Source organism: Alligator sinensis, unplaced genomic scaffold (genome assembly GCF_000455745.1).
Source record: "Alligator sinensis unplaced genomic scaffold, ASM45574v1 scaffold115_1, whole genome shotgun sequence".
Taxonomy (NCBI): Eukaryota; Metazoa; Chordata; order Crocodylia; family Alligatoridae; genus Alligator; species Alligator sinensis.
In genome coordinates, this window is record NW_005841895.1 from 4,043,479 (window position 1) to 4,049,335 (window position 5,857).

General features: G+C 40.2%; 1 long non-coding RNA gene across 1 annotated transcript in view; it reads right to left on the reverse strand.

Annotated features, from left to right (window-relative positions):
* Window positions 1-2,697: 2,697 nt before the first annotated feature.
* Window positions 2,698-5,857, reverse strand: part of LOC102378840 — a 3,513-nt gene continuing 353 nt past the window's right edge. Inside the window, exons 2-3 of the long non-coding RNA XR_323178.1 lie at window positions 3,374-3,472; window positions 2,698-2,846 (exon numbers count right to left, since the gene is read on the reverse strand). This is a non-coding gene — a long non-coding RNA (uncharacterized LOC102378840). The remainder of the gene's footprint in view (window positions 2,847-3,373; window positions 3,473-5,857) is intronic.

A 5,857-nucleotide genomic window follows, 5' to 3' on the forward strand; every position in this document is an offset into this window, starting at 1 on the left:
GACAGGAGAGAACCAGGGCTGCGCTCCCAGCAACAGCCGGCTGTTGCTGGGAGCGCAGCCCTGGTTCTCCTCATCTCCTGCCGCCGGGCTGCGGGAAGCCGATTGCAGTGTAGGGGCCCAGGCTCAGTTCCCATCCCAAGCCCCAATCTGCCTGCCAGATGAGATAGGCTGTTTCAAGCTTCCCCATTATAGCTAATGGGTGAAAGGTCAAAACAGCCTCAAAACAGCCTCACTGTGTCAATGAAGCAAAACAGAACAGCTGTTTCGACTCGAAATGAAATTCGAAATAAAACACTGTTCCATCAAAACCTCAAAACTCAAGTCGAAATGGAGCGGTGCCGTTTTGCACAGCCCTAGTACACAGCCAAAGCAAGTGGAAAGCATGAAACCAGAAAACAGGAAATCAGCCTGATACAAAGTATACGAGTCACTATTAAAAGAAATGGATTTTTTTTTTCTACAGTTCCTGTGAACAACCATTGTAATGACTACGGCATTTCTGAGAACAGAACACCGTGACACAAACAGCTCTTCTTCTGAATAGAGACTGAAAGTTATAGTGTTGGCAAAAGGCCAAACAATCTTTACAGCTTATTTACTGCCTCTACTATCACTGGCTGTGTATTATCATAGTCACTTGCTAAAGGCCTTGGTTTTTGTAACAGTTCATGTTGTGCAGCATATACCTGGGAATGCACTTCGCAACAAGGGCTTATAATATAAAGCTATTAGGATTCATGGGGGCACCAAAGAAATTTTGAGCACTCTTTCTACAACTTGTATGCTTCAAAAGCCCGCATGAGAAGCTCATGCTAGGAAGCAAAAACAAGTAGGAGAGACATTGCCTTGTGGCAGATCTACCTCCATGCATGAACAAATCCAGGCTTCCACGCAGGCAATGAAGTCTGGGCATACAGAAGCCCTTCCATACTTTTGCAGCTCAACTTTTGCAAGCTTAGTAATTATATATATTTTAGTGATACGTGTTACACTATAATCAGTGAAGCCAGGCTTTTGTCATAGTTGAAACTACACTGTATTAGACCATTCAAGCAATTCATTTTACAGTGTGATACAGACAGCTATGTAGAGACATTCTTATTATTCAACATAAGAAGGATGCAAACTATGATCTTAAGTTAAGCACTGGATTTTTACATTTCAATTCCTATTCTCTCATATTTTCAAGTTGTTGGTCAGATGTCACAAAATTCCAAAGGTTTGGCTTTTCTTACTTGTGACTGCACAACTGGGATTACCTATACTCTCCTGGCAATCCCATGTCCAAATTAGCTGGCATGAATGGGTCATTTGACAGGAGACAACGGTGGCAACAGACTGCACAAAAAGGTCAAATGCCGTTACAAGAAGCTGGTCTTCAGACATCCTGCTCTTTGCTTTTGTCAGTTAGTTTCATCTCTAAGCCTTGGTAGAGGACTCGTAAAGAAACTGAATTGGGGTACAGTACTAAGGTTCATTTTATGGTGATTAGCCCTTAAAAAGTGCGAAAAAGGAAAACGTGTCTAAAAATACTCAAGCAAAAGAGGGAATTCTTGACAATTGGAGAATAATGTGAATGACGTAAAATCTATCACTAAAAATTGTATCTGTTATGCTGAGGGAAGGAAAAACTGTTTAAAGGGGGGGTTAGGGGGGTTTCTTTGGGGGGGGTTGTTTTTTTTTTTAGAGAGAAGAGATTATTTGTTCAGGGGGCAGAATAGGAGAGCAAACTTTTCACCTCTAAGTTGCCAGTTTGGTTGGTAATGACCAAAAACTGCTAGTTCTTCAGAGGGCCACATGAAATAAGCTACGTTAGCTCCAGTTGCCAAAACCATGTAGCATGCATGATGAAACCGTGCTGCCTGAGAGATACAAGTGTGCACAAGTTATGAGAACATGAGAATGATAGATTCAAAAAATCATATGTATTTGCACCATGAAAAGATCAGTGGCATAGTCAGAAGAAAAGACACCTATCACCCTCCATTTCTTCTGATACGAGGTAATGGGAATTGTTTTGCTGTACTCAGGAATTCACACTTACCTCTCGCCACGTGACAAAAGGCATACACTTCCACAGAGGCACAATCATCTTATCTTCTTTTCAAGGTCCAAGTATCTCCTGGATTTGTTTTGCAATGAAACAGCTTGGGAAGCACTTCAACAATCCTACACTTGGATCTAGGTTTGTGCCCATCTTCACTGGACTGGACACCTTGTGTAGATGCCCAACTCTCAACTCCCAAAACAAGTGCTCAACTCCCACCTTAGTTGCAGCCTGAGACCTCACAGTGGCCAGAGGAAACACTAAAAGGACACAGTGAAGGCATCTCTCAAAAGCTGGGAGGAGCTGGCTGATAATGAACTCCAATGGTGCTACAACCTCAACCAAGCAGCAGCCTGCATCGGGGTAAAGTGTTGTGCCCTTGAAGCAGAAAAGAGAGGACAGAGGAAGGAAGGAAGACAAATTCCAACCTACAGCCTACTCTCCGTGGCAGAACTTTTGCAAACAGGTCCATGGTTCAAAGATTAGACTCTTAAGTCACCTCAAGACCCATCAATGAGCCATAGTAGAGATCATCCTCAATTCAATGAATTGCTCCTGACGACGTGGATCCAGAAAAAGAAAACAAGATATTTCAAGTACTAAGTAGCGATTGTCCTTATTTTAATACTTCAGGGCATCATTTAGGGCAGATGTGTGTGATAGCAGTCCATTTACATTTCAATTGTTAAAGTGTTTATGGAGGAATTGATCTCTTTGGTTGATGGAATATCTGTGCTCTATGTTGTGCACTGTTTCAGAAGGTCCACAGCATAAGGAAAAGATTGTGCAGATGATAAACCTGTGGGTATAACAACAATGCAAACAATCTTTGTAATTCAGTTTCATTATGAATAACATTCCATAAGAAAAGCTACCTTATTATTACTACCAAAGTACACATATCCTTCTGTTGTTCAATACATCTTAAAGTGAAAAGAATACAAAAGACAAGAAATAGTTAGATTATAATATTTGCAAAAAGTTCATAACTCTGTGAAAAACAGAAATGCAAGTCAAGTGCTAGGAGAGATGGAAATAACATTGGAAACAAAATGTTCTTTCACATATCATCATCAGAATGACTTGCTACAGAAAGGAGCCAGACTGCTGGAATTTCTTCAGCCAGGTAGTAATTAGTTTTGAAATCCGTTAAAATTAAATCATGCACATGCGGAATTTTTTAAAAAGATAATGACAGCATAAAAAGCAGGTGCATACATTAAAATAATTATATATTCTTAACAAAAGGAAAGGTCAGACCTTAAAAACACGTTCTCATCTGTCTTTCAATCAATAGTTTCTTTTCTCATCTCATAATATACTCACAAACAGTGTAGTTGCTCAGACTTCTGCCGCTTCCGTGCATTCATTGTGCAGAGTCTCTATTAACTGAAGTGTGAGAGTGACTTTGTATTTCCGAAGTTTCTGTTTAAAGAAAAAGGTTTTTTTGCTGCCTTCAGGAAACACAGATGCCAAAATGCAGTTAAAGGGACCCTGAGTTGGATATAAATATCCGAGGACATCCATACAAATAATAATGTGAAAACCTGAACAGTCGTTCAGGCCAGGCCTCTGCTAAGAGCTGTTCATACTGTACTCATCTAGAGATAAAAAGCTTCAAAACTGCATATATGAATTAGCCTGCAACTTCTGCTGGCTTTCAACAGACAGTGGGCATGTCTACACATTCATTAATGCACTTTGCCTAATGCACATTCAAGTTTAGTACTTCTAATGTGAGGTACTTAATAAATGCGCATTAGGCTGCCTTACTGTGCAGTAGCAAAAGCAAATGCTTTTTTAGTGTCACTTAATGTATAGTAGCCTATTTTTACTGCACATTAGCATGTTAGCACGGTTTTTGATGTGACACTTTAATGTGCAGTAAAATAGGCTACTGCATATTAATGCATGAGTGTAGATGTGCCCTCTGTGTATAACATTCCTCAAGGCATTGTTTTCCAAACTTTAAGGTGCTCTGCTTGTCCCCTTCCAAAGGGAGAGGCAGCCAAAGTTCCTACTGGGGCATGAAACTAGGATGACAGCAGAAGCAGCTGATGCTGAAGGCAAAAAACTGGCTGCAATGAGCACTAGGAACTGCAAGAGTGACTATGGCAAAGCAAAAATCCAAAAAGTTTGGGAACCGCTGTCATAAAGAGTTTTGAAAATGCCACCCAAATGTTTATGCCATCTGCACTTCCATATCCTTGAGCAATGAGAGGATCCCACATCTTCACTGCACAATCATAAGCTGAAATACTGGAAATGGTTAAAAAGCAACCAAGCCCACAAATATCCTTAAAAAAATGCCAGAGCCTTTAGAAACTGATTATAAAGTCTTTAATACTGATTAATACATTGGGCTGTGAAGACCAAGTAGCAACACAATTCAACTATTTAAAGTTCTAAATTGTACATGTTTTAATGCTTACTTCTAGAAATGCACTGAGCAAGATGAAGCAAAACTCATTTGCTAATCAAACTGCTCAGATGACATAGTATGCACAGTCCTCCACAGCTGGGTTCTAATGATTTCTGTTTGATAGCTATAATTAACTGGGTCTTCTTGACCAGCGCACTTAGGAGGGTGAAATTACTGAAAACATGAGTTAATAGGAGGTACTCAAAAACAGCTCATTTCATGTGCAAAAGCAAGAGATGAGTATTAGGGGGTTGTATGTACAGGCAGTCCTCAACTTACAAAGTTTTGAGTTACAGCATTTCTACATTGACACCCTGTTTCAACTTTCTGATTTTAGTTTTGACTTTACAGCGCTTGATCTGATGTGACACCATGACAGTGAACAAGTTCACTGTGTCACCCATCTCCTCGGAAGACATCTGTCCAAACTTCCTTGGACACTTTCGTTAAGAAAGCAGACAAGACTCCAGAAAAACCTGCAGCCAGGACTCCTGAGAAGACTCCAGCCAAGAGCCCTTCAAAAAGTCCAACCAGGAGCCCTTCAGAAAGTCCGGCAAAGTCACCTCAAAGAAGTCCTTCCAAATCAATATGATTGCTATTTACAGTATAAATACATTAATGTAGCTATATTACTCATCTATAATTGATTGAGTACAAAATTCTGGGGTATTTTTGGTGAAAATAGTGTATCAGGCCTTGGTTCAGGAACCAATCCCCCATTTATAACATTGTTTCCTATGGGAAAATTGGTTCCGAGTTACAACGATTTGACTTAAGATGCTGTTTTCAGGAACCAATTGTGTCGTAAGTTCAAGGACTACCTGTACAGTGGATATTTAACATGCACAAGTAAAGCACGTGTAAAACTGTACCACTAAATCTGTATCTGATATATGCCATGTCATGACTCCATTCTGGAGGAGACTAGTAATAGACATAGAACCTGAGCCAAAGCCCACTGAATCAATCAATCCCCATTGACTTACTGGGTCAGGGCTGGAGTTGTCCAAATAACTGATATGCTGACTGGGCCAAACAAGGCTGATGTTGGATTGAACAAAATGAAGCTTTTCAGGTTGGGGAAGGACTTTGTAAGTCAAAAGTAAGGGAAATTTAGTGTTGAAATAATTTTTATTCCCAACGTTGATGTGTTTTGTCTTGAGAACATTTACACCATCCTCCAAACATTTGTTTCAATTGTCTTTTTCAGCCCAAATTAATTTAGCAAGAACTTGTAATTTGTTTCAGTCATCCTGAATCTGTGTTTTTCAGCGATTCAGGATACCTAGCTCCAATCAGTACGTCGGACAACATACTCTACTGGGCCCCACAGGAACACCAGTAACATCCCATACTAGCATGCACTGAATCTTGGATTAACCCAAGGG